The sequence below is a fragment of the Marmota flaviventris genome, chromosome 5 (genome assembly GCF_047511675.1).
Source record: "Marmota flaviventris isolate mMarFla1 chromosome 5, mMarFla1.hap1, whole genome shotgun sequence".
Taxonomy (NCBI): Eukaryota; Metazoa; Chordata; class Mammalia; order Rodentia; family Sciuridae; genus Marmota; species Marmota flaviventris.
The window spans coordinates 99,025,478-99,041,984 of NC_092502.1; positions in this window are offsets into that span (position 1 = coordinate 99,025,478).

Sequence of the window (16,507 nt, forward strand, 5' to 3'; positions counted from 1 at the left end):
TCTAGATTTAAAAAAGAAGAAGAAGAAAATATTATATAGGACCTTCTAAGCTGGTAGTCATGTATCTCCAATATCATGTCCGTTTTCACAAAATAATATTATATTGGTTTTGGCATTAAGGACATTGGATATAAGTGAAGAAATGACCCAGTAATATGCATGAATTGCATTTATGAACCACTCCATTTGTAAGAAGACCATACAAAGTAAAAATAATCATTGAATTCATAAAAATCATATATAGAGAGTCATATAGTTCCCACTAGGGCAGAGTAATAGGGGCCATGTTCACCTTTTTGTCTTAAATAACTAAAAGACAGAGGGAAGAATATATGTAACTATGGCTTTAAGATAGTGAATAATAGCACTGTCCAGTAATCACTTAAAGAGGAGGAAAATACAAGCCAACTCAGAACATATATTTCTATTGATACACATGAAAAGTGGAAGTAATTCACAACCTCTAAGCAAATATTTTCTACTGGTTCTTCTTCTTTATCATTATCATGAGTTTTATGGGTTGTTACAGATGTGCAAGGGAGGACTAGATACAAAATTTTCAGAACTCAGTGGAAAAGGAAAATTTTCAGGCACCTTGATAAGAAGTGAAAGAAGCTTAAGACAGTGACAATGGTTTATCAGGCTCTTCTGAGCACCACAAGCCCACCCATGAATTGGACCCCCATGACAGGCAAGCTAACTACTGCAAAATTAAAATCTTATGTAATAAGATAATGAGGTAAGTATGGCTATTGTCTCTGTTAGATAAATGGGTAAACTTAAGCACAGAGCTCTCTAGTAATCTTCCTAATGCTATACAACTAGTAAGTGCTAGGCAAGTATTCAAAATCAGGGAGTGACTCCAAAACTCTTTCACTTCACCTACCATTGACTTCCTCCACTCTGCCTCAGTTCTCAGCCCTGGTAACAATCTCAAAATACCTTGCCTTCACCAATCCTCACACCAATCTCAAGAGGATTCCTGTTTGTTTAGAGTTTAAGGAATTTACCCAAGACCACACAGTTACTGAGTATACACCTGGGATAGCCAGCTGCCTGCTCTGAGGAGATGTGCTGGGGTCAGAAGAGCTGGATGCAACATTAAGATAAGAAAACCACGAAGAAATCATGCAACACACAGATTTAAGTTTCTTATATTGAGAGGGTTGGATGGCTCTGCGACCTAAAGGGTCAGCTGGGAAAGAGATGTGCACCTGGAATCTCTTTATTTTTATATGGGGGACCCACGACAGAGATTCAATGGAATGTTCTTTACTGAATAAAGCAGGGGATAATGTTTCAAAGGTGGAGTCTTGCTTTGTGATGTCTTGGGGTCAGCAGATTGAGCGACATCTTGGCAAGTCACCCCCATCTCTGGTGCTGTGTGGGATCACTGGCAGAGCAAGAGGAGAGGCACATTTGTGTCTCACAGCCTAATCAGCATGCAGTGCCAGACCTGTCCCTTCATATAGCTCCAATGCACATAGCTCACATAGGCAGCCCATGGATGGCTCATGACAGACCCTGGTTCTCCAGAGCTTGCTTCTTCACCCCTACACAGATTTAGACAGCACTTCCCCCAACTTGGATGAACTCCTACTTTCTTTATTGGTTCTTTTTAGTTAAACCTAACATTAAGATTCACATTCATTAATGTCCTGTGGATATACATGATGTTAAGATTCACTGTGGAATAATCATATATGTTCATGGGAAGGTTATGTCAGATCCTTTCCATTTTCTTTCCCTATCCCGTTCTTCCTTCCTTCCCTTCATTCCTCTTTGTCTACTCCACAGATCTTTCTTCTACTCTTCTTTTTAACTCACCCCCCATTTTGAATTAGCTGCTTCTTATCAGAGAAAACTTTGAACCTTTGGTTTTTGGGAACTGGCTTATTTAACTTACAATGAAGCCTCCAGTTCCATCCATTTATTGAAAATGCCATTCTTTATGGCAGAGTAATGCTCCATTGTGTATATAAACCACGTTTTCTTTATCCATTCATCTGTTGAAGGGCACCTCGGTTGGCTCTATAGTATGGCTATTGTGAGTTGTGCTACTATAAGCAGTGTGGCTGTGTCACTGTAGTATGCTGATTTTAAATCTTTTGGATATATACCAAGGAATGGGGTAACTGGGTCATCTGGTGGTTCCAATTCTAGTTTTTAGAAAAATATTCATATGGCTTTCCAGAGAGGTTGTACTAATTTGCAGTCCCACCAATGTATTTGTATACCTTTTTCCCCAAAATCCTCACCAACATTTACTGTTACTTCCTTAATAAGACTTCTAAAGTATAAGAATAAAATAAAAAAATCAATAAGTGAGATGGCATCAAATTAAAAAGCTTCTTCACAGGAAAGGAAACAATTAAGAATATGAAGAGAGAACCTGCAGAATGGGAGAAAATCTTTCCCACCTGCACATCAGATAGAGTATTAGTCTCTAAGATACATAAAAAACTCAAAAAACGTAGTACCAAAAACCCAAATAACCCAATCAATAAATGGACAAATGAACTGAACAGGCACTTCACTGAAGAAGAAATATGAAGGGTTAACAAATACATGAAAAAATGTTCAACATCTCTAGCAATTAGAGAAATGCAAATTGAAACTATACTGATGGCTGGGGTTGTAGCTTAGTGGTAGAGCACTTGCCTAGCACAGGTGAGGCACTGGGTACAATCCTCAGTACCACAAAAAAAAAAAAAAAAAAAAAAAAAACCAAATAAAATAAAGGTTACATTCTAAAAACAAAACAAAACTACTCTGAGATTCTATCACACTTCAGTCAGAATGGCAATTATCAAGAATACAAGTAAAAATAAATGTTGGCGAGGATGTGAGGATGTAAAAAAAAAAAAGGTACATTTGTACATTGCTGGTTGGACTGCAAATTGGTGCAATCACTCTGTAAAACAATATTGATATTCCTCAGAAAACTAAGACTGGAACCACCATTTGATCCAGTTATCCCACTCCTTGGAATATACCCAAAGGACTTAAAATCAGCATTCTACAGTGACGCAGCCGCATCAATGTTTATAGCAGCTCAATTCACAATAGCTATGCTATGGAATCATCCTAAATGCTCTTCAACAGATGAATGGATAAAGAAAATATGGTATTTATACACAATGAAATATTACTCAGCCATAATAACGTTGACTTTATGACTTTGCTGGAAATGGATGGAGCTGGACACAATTGTGCTATGTGAAATAAGCCAATTCCCAAAAAAACAGAGGCCAAATGTTCTCTCTTATATGTGGAAGCTGACACACCAGAAAGGGGGGAGGGAAGAATAGAAGTTCATTGAATTAGAAAAAGGAGGATGAAGGGAAAGGATGGGAATATAAAAGACAGTAGAATTAATTAGAAATAACTTTCCTATGTGCATATATGAACACATGACCAGGGTAACTCCACATCATGTACAACCACAAGAATGGGATCCTAATTATAATGTTATACTCCATGTATGCATAATATATCAAAATACACTCTACTATCATGTATTGCCACAGTCTGGCTGGGCACAAATGCCGCAGTCTGGCTGGGCACACAATCACGAGCCACCACACAGCTTGTAGATTCAAACAGCAACTCTTTATTCCCGAACTCACACCAGCCGTCTACAATCACGTTCTGGGGAAATCCAGGTTCTCTGCCCAAATCCACGTTCTCTGCCCAAATCCACCTCCACTGGGCTTCTGTCTCCCAAAATATACTGTCTGAATCCCATGAGAACTCAAGGGGAACTCAGGCAGCAGGATACGCCCTATTCCCAGCAGGAATAATCTTAAACCTTAAACCTGGAACCTAAACTGGGAACGCCCTAAACACGATTATCTTAAAACCGGGAACACCCTAATCTGCCTTGGTCCTTGAGCAAGGTCACCTACATTCAATGTCGCTGCAACATGTCAGCAACATGGGGTATGCTGGCAAGGAAATTGTCATACCTACTTGGCTAATGGCTCCCAGCAATGTATATCTAAAAATAACAAATATAAATAAATAAATAAATAAATAAATACAACCTTTTTTTTTTTTTAATGATGGTAGTGTGGACCAGTGTGGCAGCTCTAGATATGGGGAGAAGTCATTGGATTCAGAATATGTACTCAAATTTTGATTAAAATATATACTACTGATTTGGTCTTAATATTTGTATCCCCTCAAAATTCACATATGGAAATCCTCAAAATTCATATATGGATAGTATGAGGAGATGAGGAGATGATGTCACTGGAAAATGACTAGATTTAGTGTGGAACGCTGAGGAACAGGATTAATGCCCTTATGAAAGAGACCCCAGAGAGCTAGCTTGGCCTTGCTACCACATGCGGACATAGAAAAGTGCCTTCTATGAACCAAATACCAAATCAGCAGGCATCTGATCTTGGACTTCCCAGCCTCCAGAGGTGGGATCAGTAAGTTTCCATTGTTCATAAGCTACCCAGTCTGTGGTATTTTCTTATAGCAGCCCAAAAGGTCTAAGGCACTACATTACAGATACCATTATAAGTATTTAATATGGAATGACTCACTTGATAATGCAACAACCATAAGAGGTAGGCATCTATGATTATTCCCATTCTAGAAATGAGGAAACTATGGTAAAGAGTAGTTAAATAACTTTTTAAATATTTCAGTCTGTTACAATATGAAGCCCATATTAGACCCAGAGATTCTGACTCTAGAGCACCAATCTCTTAACTATTACCTGTTGCTATAGAACATACAGGATCTGCCAATCTAGATCCAACCTTAATCACAATGACTTTCTTTTGGTTTCTCAAGCATTCTATGTTCTTTACTTACTCATAATTTTTATATAGTTCTGTTTTCATTTAAACATGTATAGTCATGTTAAAGTATACTCACCTACCCCCATGATACTGGGATTGAAGCCAGGGCCTCAAGCATGCTAGGCCTTGAACTACCTTCAGTCCACACCCAAGTCTTAACATTTTAGTATTTCTTTTTTGATCCTTTCTTTCTTTTTTTTTCTTTTTGGCCTTTCTAACTCACCTTATATGTCACCTCCTTAGGGTGGCCTTCTGACACCATCTAAATACTTTCTCCCACCTATTCTCATTCCCCTTCACAATAATTATTTTGCCTTCATAAAATTTTACACCAATTTATATTACATATATTTGTGTTTTTATTCATCCAGTGTCTTTTTTGATAATAGGACAATGCTTCATTACTACATTATTTAGCATCTAGCACAAAGTCTGGCACACAATGATCAATAATAAATATTTATTGAATGAAAGTAATAGGAAATGGAAATTTGGCTTTTAGAATGAACAGGCTATGAGAAATGGGGAGAAATATTATGTTAAGGTAAAGTTCTGTAAGAATGGTCACTCATTGCTCAGACTTTAAGAAAAATTGTGTGTAAAGGGACAGTTGGACATTCATTCAACAGATACTATTAGGTGCTTATTAAGGGCCAGGTTCTCTTGTAGTCACTGGGAGTGGATGCAGTAGTGAGCAAACCAGATAAAACCCCCTGCCCTTATGAAGCCTACAACCTAATGAGAGCAGGCAGGCAAAAAACAAAACCCATAAGCCTATGACATGCTAAAAACTTTTTAAAAATCGAAGAAGGAAGTCAAGAAGTGTTAGGGAGTTCAGAATTTTAAAAAGCTGTTCAAGGAAGCTCCACTGAAAAGTTGACATTTTAGTAAATATCTGAAGGAGGTGAGAGAACAAACCAAGCAGACGTCTGGAGGATGAGTGGACCAGGCAGAAGGAAAAGCAAGTGCAAAGCATCAGGGTGAGATGGGGCTCACATGCTCTGGGAACATCAAGGAGGCTGCTAAGGCCACTGCAGGTGAGCAGGAGGGAGAGCAGCAGCAGAAGGAATTAGAGAGCTGCTGGGTGTCAGGCTATTCCCACAAAAACAGGGACCACTAGGGATTTTTGCTCTGGAGATATGAACACCCACAGGAGGATATTCAGTAGTAGAATAACATGCTCTGACTTGGGTTTTAGCAGGTTCACGATAGAAAGTCTGTCAAGATTAAACCAATGTGAAGCAAGGATGATTCCAGACAGTAGTCCAGAAGCAAGGTTAATGCTCAATCCAGGTACAAGATAAGGGTGGCATAGACCAGGGTGTTAGCAGTACAGGTGCTGAAATAGGGAAGAGGATGGATGGAGGAAGTAGGAGGGGAATCCAGGAGTTTGTATTTGGATACGTTTATTTTTAGATCCTATTAATACTTAAGTGCAGATGCATTATAAGCAATAGACTAGAGTTGAATAGAGAGGTCCCAATTGAGTCATCAACACATAAATAACATTTGCAGCCAAAAGACTGGATGACAATAATAAGGGAGAAAGTAAATAGAAGACATGTGGAAGAACAAGGAAGGAAGGTGGCCAAGGAGTAGAAAAAATTTCAGTAGAATGTGCTTCTTGTAAGTCAAATGAAGAAAGTTTGTGTAGGAGTAATTCACATAAATGATCAACTGGATCAAATGCTAACTGGCATAATGCACAGCCAATGTGTCCTCCTTGGCCAAATGATCTTTGGAAAAACCTCATGATTATTAGTTTTTTTTGTTTGTTTTTTGTTTTTAAAGTTTGAGGCAGAAAGAGAATTCACATTTTTCAATGGTCAAAGAAGGACCTTGGTCAGGACAAGTGGTAGGTTCTACCCATATTACATTCTAAATCATTATGCCTATGGATTTTCATTACAAAGCAAATTAGCCTGAAATATGAAAGCTAATGATGAAGACTAAGTGCTGCATGTTATGGTTATGGTTTCTACAGCCCCCACAAGGATTTCAATGAGCTGGAATAGGATTTTTGCTCCCCAAACCCCAAGTTGTAGATGGATGATAGAGGCACTTAGAGCTGCTATTTGTATAGCAATATGGAATAATGGCCCTGGAGCAATATACACTCCAGAATTTGGGAGTCTTTTCTGTGAATCAAAAGAAATGTTTACAAATAGCTATTACTTCAACCACAACTTGAGAAATTTGCACATTTTTTCTGTTTTTTCACAAGATGCATCAGCATAAGTGATATTACTGCAAGATTCAAAGCTTCAGATGGACCATTTCAGAGCCAAAAGCTAAGAAGAAAATTTATATATTGTACTATATTTTATAATGTAATGATTATTTATGTGTATATATTTAGTATAATGTGTAGATATAAATAGTGATGGCATATTCTGAGACTATTTTCCATTTTCAAAAAAAATTGAGTGATTGAATTTTATAAAATAATAATATCCCATTTGATTCTAAAATCCAATTTCATATTCTTTCAAAAGAGCCACCATTTTCCACTGAGGCTGTGTTAGCAACCTCAGAGTATTAATTCGGTAAAGAAGATTAAATATTAATACAAGTGTGGGGTAGATCATTTTCTTCCTTTTTTAAATTTAAAACTTCCATTTCAGTTTTCATCCTGAATACATGAGGGGAATATACATAGACCAATAAAATTAGGGATATTAGCATGTCATAATTAATGCCAAATGACAAAAAATAATTTTTGCAAGCTACATTGAAATGAGCTTTCTTGGACCCTTGTTAATTATAGTTTCAGGTTTAATATGAACCACAGACTACTAGAGCTGACTTCAATCAGTCTCATTTGTGTTTTAAGTAATTACTGTTTAATTATGTATTATACATTACACAGATATTCATAGAGAACCTAAGTTTCAATTACTTGTCACTTCAAATCACAGGCTCCCAGTAATTAGCTTCTGCCACATAACTCACAATGGAACAGACAGATCCAAATTAATACAAAGAGGGAGCAAAACTACATAGCCAGCTTAGCATGAGCAGATTTCAAAATTACCCAGTGTGGGTACCTTTTAACATATTTCTGTATAGGAATTAAAAAACTCTCTGCTCAACCTTTGCAAGTCTCCCGTGTATGTAATGAAAGAGATGACAGAGATACCCATCCAGGTGAAGGCATACCTCTCAGGTGTCAGGATTTTATCAGTGATCCACTTTAAAATGCCTTCAACCCAGTCAAGCATTATTTCTAAAAGCAGAGATGATTCATAACATCTTTAGAATAAAATCTGAAGTCCTGATATGATCCATGAGGCTTTATATCAATGGTTTTCAGACATGCTGTACATTAGAATCACCCAGAGGACTTAAATCAGATTCTGTGAGGAACAAAAATAGGGGTGAGGGAGGGAAGCAGGGAGGAGTGCAGGTGCTCAGTATGAGGATGTTTTTATGAGTTTGCCAGTTGTGACCAGGTTTGAGACCATTATCCTAGGTGATCATGCCCACAGTAATGTCACCTGTGAATGTATTAGAACTGCAAATTTTCAGATCCCACTGAATGAGAAACTCTGGGAATTGAGCACCCTGGAAAATATAATAAGTACCTGAGGAAATGTTGCTGCCCACTGAAGTGTGAGAACCAATGTTCCAAGATCCTGGAGTTAAAATTCGCTTTACCCACCAGCAGCATCTGCACCACCTGGGAGCTTGTTAAACCTGAGGCACCACAGACCCCATCTTGGACCTCCTGAGTCAAAATCTGCACTTAACAAGATCCCAAGGAGATTGGTAAATACATTTAGAAGCTCTACTCTAAGATAGTGTTTCTCAACCTTGGCTGTAAATGGAAGCCCTTAAGGAAGCTGTAAAAAAAAATACAATAATAAAAAATACCAATGAGCTGAGCTACGCAATGGCTCTCTGTTCTCATTTCAGCACAGTGAGCTCTATCTTGATCCGTTTCACATATACCTATGTTTGGAAGAAGCTTTCATTGTAAAGAAGAAGGGCTCTCTACTAGTAAGAAACAAACATGTTTGAAACCCTTTGGCCTCATCTACAGCCCTCTCTGCTGGGACAATTTATGGGGATCACAATGGATAATATAACTGAGTCTGACTCTTACCTCCATCAATACAGAAGGTTTCACAGCATCCCTAGCTGGTTCTTCCTGGGTATCCAGACATTCCCACGGATGCCCTTTAAGTTTCCTGCAGCCCTCCCAGTCAATTTCCATGGCCCCTCTCCAACTATCGATCACTCTTTTCCCTCTTTGCAACAATGTGTAAGCTTTGGTTACAATCTCTCATAGCTCCTTGAGTTTCTTTCTCAAGGGGTAGATATGAATGGGACAGGTCTCTTAGCATGAGCAGATTTCAAAATTCTCTTAACTCTTCTCCACTAGAAATAAAAAGAAAAAAGAAAACTTCTTTCTGTAGATATTTACTAACCCAAAAGCTCCCATAGAAATGAATTCATAAAAAAAAAAAATTCTAAGAATCATCTCTTCACAGTTTATTGAACAACCCCAAACTGTAAACCCTAACTATCTTATGTGACTAAGTTGTTGCACAGATATTTTTTGGTGGGTAGCATTTTTTTTTTTAGTCCATTATAGAGATATATAACACTGGGGTTCATTTTGATGTAATTATACAACCATGGAATATTATTTGCTCTAATTCAGTCCCGTATTTCCTCTTTCCCTGCCATTTTCCCTCTCCATGTTCACTTTTTTCTTTTCTGCTAGCTTTACATCTATTTACTTAAGTTTTTTTTTAATTAGTGCATTACAAATACACATAAAGGCATAATTCACTGTGGCATAATATATTCATAGGAAGTTTAATAGAATTCATTTCACCCCTCTTCTCTTTTCTTGTCCTTCCTCCCTCCCCTCAATCCCCTTCATCTACTCCATTGATAAATCTTCTATTTTCAGTCTCATAGATATTGAATCTAAAGAAGACTCTTAGCTAGAAGATGAATATGTTGGGAACTGTTCCTACATTTTCTGACTTCAGGCAGATCTGCTTTCAACCACACTGACTCTGCTCTGTTGGCTGTAGTCTGACAATTGTGGTCCCGCCCTCCATGGGGTCAACCCAGGATCTTTCAATGGTGTTCAGGAAACACAAAGGGGCTTTCCTGTCTACTTTGACCATCAGAACACAGTTGTCAACTCCCAGGAAGAAACTGTGACATGCAAGAACTAAAGTTCAGCTAAAATGATATTTGGCCAGCACATTGTGCATCTGCTTACAAGGTAACAGATGACATGGAAAAAATATTTGGGACAATACTTTCAAGATGTCCTTATTTGGTACAGAATTATTACAAGCAACTTGTTGCTTGAATGCAAATCTTTCATCCTACCCTGATTCCAACTTGAACGCACAATTTCTAGTTTCCAACAAAGCTTAGTTTACTTTGAAATATCTTCAGTCTTGAGACAGATAACATACATGTTCAGTGTATCAGAAGAGATGTTGGATATTTTCAGGCCATTTCTGGACAGTTGAAACTTTCACAGTTCTGGAGCAATTACTAAAAAACAGAAGCATCTTATCCTAATGTAGTAATGATGTAATAAAGTCTGAAAAGAATCCAAGAAATAAAATAGAATAATTTCTGAAGTACTTGCTCAAAAGGTGTTTGTTGAATCAATAAAAAAAGATGAATGTATAAAGAAATGAATTTGCAATCTTACATTTATAGCATAAATCTAAGTAGATTTCTTTTTCAGCTACATTTCCTTTAAAAGCAAAAATTGGATTATTTATGTAATCTCTATTCACTTCAAAAAAATCACATATTCACCATACTATTGTGAATATTCTTAGAACACATGTCCAAGGATACCGGAGACTACTGTTAATGCTGGAAAGTGGACTGCATTTGCAAATTTCATGCGCTCATTTCTTGAATTCTGGGGATCAAATTAAATGGCTATGTGGAGATTTGTCCACATCTTGCTGGAAAACAACTTCCAGTTCGGTTCTACTGCTAAATATTCACTTTGGTAAAATAGGCAACTGTGAAAGTCACAATGTACTGACATCCAATATGAAATGATGTTCCTGATAACCCTGGAGGCTTAGATACACGTGATCATATGCATATTTTTCTAAATATTTATTTGTATGATAGTCTTGAAATCTCAGTATCCTCTGTAATTCTTATTTGCTAAACCATTGTTTCACTAATGTAGTGGCAGATGACCATATTTCTGGAGTAGAGTATATGAGACAAATGGTTTAACATTTTTCTTTGTTGTCCTCACCTTCAGATGCTGCCAATTAATAGAACTGCTTGATCAATAATTAATGCATTCTTTTTAAAATTTTTTAAAATATTTATTTATTTATGTATCTTTAATTTTAGGTGGATACATTAGTTTGTTTTTATGTGGTGCCAAGGATTTAAACCAGTGCCCCACGCATGCTAGGTGAACACTCTACCATTGAGCCACCACCCCAGCCCCTTAATGCATTCTTTCTTATTTTTATTTTTATTGGTTCATAATAGTTATAAATAAGATTAGTATTCATTCTGATATTTATATAAATTCACAGAATATAATTTGCTTCAATTAAGTTCCTAGTACTTAACCTTATCCTCCCTTTCTTCCCTTTCCTTGATCGCTTTCCTCTATGATCTCTTTATTTACACTTTTTTGTAAAATTAGTGTCTTGTGGATATGCATAATGGTGAGATTTGATGGTTTCCCTTGTAAGGAGGTAAGGGGTTTCTGATCCCATTTCAGTATGTTATCAACATCATCCCATTGACGTCTCTTTCTACAGGATCCCCTCTATGTAAGGAGTAATAACAAAATGTGTTACTGAGCTCCAGAGCCAGCCTTTCTGTGTGCACATTCTAGCTCTACTTCTTATGCGCTAATCAACTTTGGCAGTCGACACCATCTCCCTATGCCTCTGTTTCCTCATCAGTAAATAGGAATGACAAGAAATTGATGTGAATATTAAGAGAGGTGATTTAGTCATTCATTTAAGAAATATTTATTGAGTGCCTGCTACATGCTGGGCACATTGCAGGTGTTAGAGACATGGTGATGTACAAGACAGAGGAGGCCCTGTGCTCATGGGGCTTACGTTCTTGTGAAAAGAAACAGATGGCAATGCAGTTAGGAGAGTGACTGGCACCCAATAAATAGTTCCTTCTACACATAGTTATTGGCCACACTTTAGAGCCATGTGGGTTAAAAATAATGATCTGATGCAAATCTTCTCTTGAACACTTACTTTCCTATTTGTGCTTTTCTATATTTTTCAGCAAGTTTACAATGAGCAGATATTACTTAGCTAATAAATTAACAAAAACAACGAAAGAGCAATGACATAATTTAACGCATATCTGAAAATGTTTTCATGGTGTCTGGTAGGCAGAGTTATGATTTAGGTAATGATTCCATAAACATTAATTGCTTGTGCTGTTTTCAACCTAGATGCATATTTTCCAACATTAGCACAGTGGCCCATTCATTCCCAGGCATTTTGGCATCTCTTATCCTTTAGTCTAATCTCTATCCTGAACCTGCTCCTTTGTGGATGAACAGGACTGGTTTTTTTTTGTTGTTGTTGTTGTTGTTTGTTTTTAATGTTTTAAGCCCTCACTTAATTAAAAATAATTCTACATCTGTTTCATCCTTCTATAATCAGATATTTCCAAACCTCTTGCTGATGTTTTTCCTGTTAATGAGCTTCTAATTTTTCTTGGTTTTCCACATAAATTATTTTCTCTATTTGGCATGAGTGTTTTAAAGTATTTCTATCTTCCTCAACTCTACATGCAAATGTTATACTTAATATTTTTTTTCTCCTTTTGTAATCAGAGCATCAGTAAATCCAAGTGTCTGACTTTTAATAACATGTTTTGGTTCAACTTAGATTAATAATCTCCAGAATCCCAGCAAGATCTTTCTCCAAAACCATGAATGAGATTACTCTCATTCTTCAGGAATTACTTTGCTAATTTTTTAAAATTTATTTTCCTAGATTAGTTTTTCTTTGTATTATACATTTATTTCAAAATTCCTAAATTACACTTTTGAACTACATACTGCTGTTATTGTTAATCGTTGTTAATTTTTTAGCTAAGTAATATCTGTTCATTGTAAACTTGTTGAAAAATACAGAAAAGCACAAATAGGAAAGTAAGTGTTCAAGAGAAGATTTGCATCAGATCATAATAAGAGTATCTTCAATTTACCTCACACTTTAGGAGCAGAGTCTTAAAGTTAAAAGTCAAAGGATTGTCACATAGTAAATGATAAAGGTGCTACTTATTAGGAAGCCTGAGTAATACAGATGTTCCCACATTCAGTTTTAAGAAGTGGCACTTCCTTTTAGTGCTAAAATAGTATTCCCAAGATTACTTGACCAAAAATATAAATTATCAGACTCCTTTCCCCCAAACCTTTGTTTATATATTCCATCATGGAACACTGCCCTGTTCCAGAAATCCACCTTGTATGTCCATCTGACCCCAGCCAGCCTTCTGGTACTGGGATTATTACTCCAGACAAACTTCATGGCTTCATAACACTGTTGGTGATCTTTCTCCCTCTTTGCTATACCCAAATGAAGCCATAGTTCTTTTTTTTTTCAATTTTGAAAAACAATTATGACAGAACAAAAATATCTTGAGCACCTGAGGAAATAAAGAATTGTAACACGCTGAGCAATATTTAAAACTCTGCAGTTTATCAGATTACTTAAAAATTTCCTAGGCCCTGCTACAGATTTATAATAGAAGTTTCTCTTAGTTTTAGCACCTCTTCCACCGTGTTGCTGAAACCATCTTCCCCTCTTTAACAGAGAAGGCCTCCTGCTAAGAATTTCCACCTCCCTGGAATCAAGACCCAGAGAAAATAAACAGAATATGTAGTAAAGTAAAAATTTAATCTAAAAGATACAATGGTTTTTTTGTTTTGTTTTGTTTTAAGAAAACAGCATCTATGTTTTAATGTAGGGCAGCTCAGCTTCTCTGTTTGCCAATTCATTGGGAAGGATGATCTTGGTCTTAGCTTGTGTAACCCAAGGCCCCCAGATTCCAGATGGTTTCTTCAAAATGAAAGGGGGGAAATTCTTCTTTGAAAGATAAAGGAATACTCCTATCCAGAGAAACAAAAATCTGCTAGCACGTTTAAAGTGGCAATCTCCTTTCCCTTCTTGCCCTACTCTGTTCATGGATAAGCCTTAAGGTTTCAAACATACTGGGGTTTAGTCTCAGAGAAACTTGTTGCCCACATACGTAACTTTCCTACTCTTTTCTTGACTCTAAATTATAAAAGCATTGAAAACAGAATTTGATTGTGACCTGAAGTATCATGTTTTATTTTTGAAACCAAAATAGGACCAACCAGTCAACAGTGTGGCCATATTTATGGAGAGCAGAGGCAAAAAAAATGGTAGTTGTGACAATCACAATGGTTAATGTTTAGTGATTAAAAAGACAGAACTAAAGACAAAACCTTATACGAACACATGATGAAATGCTATGGAAAAAGCCCAAAGGTACCAATATAAAGACTTCCAGAATGTCATGAAGCATCCTATGATTGCATGAACTAGGTTACTTCCATAATTTCCCTGAAGAAACACATCAGAGGATCCTTAAAAATCCAATGAGAAATAGATGAGCCATCAAATTGGACAAATCAAAGAGAGTTGAACAAAGGGGCTATTTACAAAGGTGAGCAGCTTAAGAAAATCTCAGTTTACAGCACAGTGTTCCTAGGTCAGTGACAACAGAGAGCTCTTAGTACTCCAGCCCTAAAAGATCAAGGGGAGAGCAGAATAGCAACAAGCAGCACAAAGGGTTATGTGGAAAATGCTTCCTGGGTGGGACTAATGATTTTGCTGTAGGGATACCACCAGCCTCTGGCAATCCACAGGATCTAAAAGAAACCAACTCACCACAATGATGTCATGGTCCTATCTTGCCCTGGTTTCCTGCAGTGTTCCCCATGACTGAACCCAGTAGGAGTCTACAGACTCCATCTCTTTGGACACAGAACAGAAGAAGGGTGGACAGTGTATCTGGAAGGGTAAACATTCAAGTAGCATTTCTGGTCTTCCATTTCTGTCTCCCATACAATTAGGACCCAGAGAGTTTGACTCTTGATCAGAAACTAAACAGGAAACCAAACTGATCTAATCAAAAGAAAAAAAATTGATAGTTGATCTATTTAAGATCTCTAAATTAATTCCTTCTATACTTCTTAAGCACATAGCACATGGAATGGAAACATTTTTTTTTCCATATCATTTCAAAATATTAGATTGGACATGTAAGGGAGGTCTATAAATATGAAATTAGTTTTTAAATTGTGTAGGCACTATGTTCTAGAGAATTCTGTGCTGGGGAATACCAAGATCTGATTTGTCCATTTGAATCTGCGGTAGATTGAAAAACAAATTGGAAATTGGTTCACCTAGATACAATAAGGTTAGGTGAGACATTTATGACAGTTGGGATAGAAAGTAGACAAATGAGAAGCTTTTGGAAGTAAAATAAATGTAATTTGATGATTGACTGAATATAGGCATTTAGTTGGAAGGTAGAAAAACTCTTAGGCTCCTATTTAAAAAAAAAAAAAATATATATATATATATATATATATATATATATATATATATATATATATATAAATGGTACTAGTTTGAGTCTACTCATTTTGAGATTTAATTTCCAATTTAACAGTACAACAAGATAGGGTCTTAGAAGGTAATTAAGATTAGATAAGGTCATGAAGAGTGGGGCCCCCATATTAGGGTTAGTGGCTTTATAAGAGGGAGAAAGATTCAGTCTAACAAGTTGGCTTTGTCTTGCCATGCAATGCCCTGTGCCACACCATGACCCAGAGAAGGGCCCCTACAAGATGCTGAGCAGATACTAGTGCCATGGTCCTGGACCTCTCAGCCTCCACAACCATAAACTAACAAACTGTCATTCTTCATAGATCACCTAGTCTTTGTTATTCAGTTATAGCAATAGAAAATGATAAGACAATTGACTATGGAGGGGGTGGATAGTAGTCCAATTTGAGACATAAGGCTTAACAGCCTATGAAATTCAACCAACCTGACACAGAAGTAATCATAACGTATTCAACAAAGCCATGGTTATGAATGGAATCAAGCATAGTTGGAGAATAGAATGAAGAGTTGGCCAAGAATGGAGGCTTTAACTTTAATATTTGAAGCAATCACTTTTATTCCCACTTTATTGTTATTGCTAATCTTTCCCATCAGACTATAAGTTCCATAAAGATGGGGACTCAGCCAGTCCTGTTTATAATTATGTTTCCATGTCTAGCATAGTGCTTGTACCGTGGTAAGTGCTCAATGTCTTTATTAGGTGTAACATGAGTTCAGTCAGACTAATGAACATGGAAGAGGATGATCTGGCCTAGGAATCAGAGTAATTCAAAGATCAATTCATGCCAAAGGATTCTCCCACCTAGACCTCTTTTAGAGCTCATCGCTGCATTTGAAGTTTCTTTCTTGAGTGGTTCTTGTGGGGAAGTTACAACAGATTATCTTTGCTTCTATTTCTCAGTTTTCATTTTTATTTTGGGGGGTACTGGGGATTGAACTCAGGGGCACTCGACCACTGAGCCACATCCCCAGTTCAGTTTTGTTGTTATTTTGGTATTTTATTAGAGACAGGGTCTCACTGAGTTG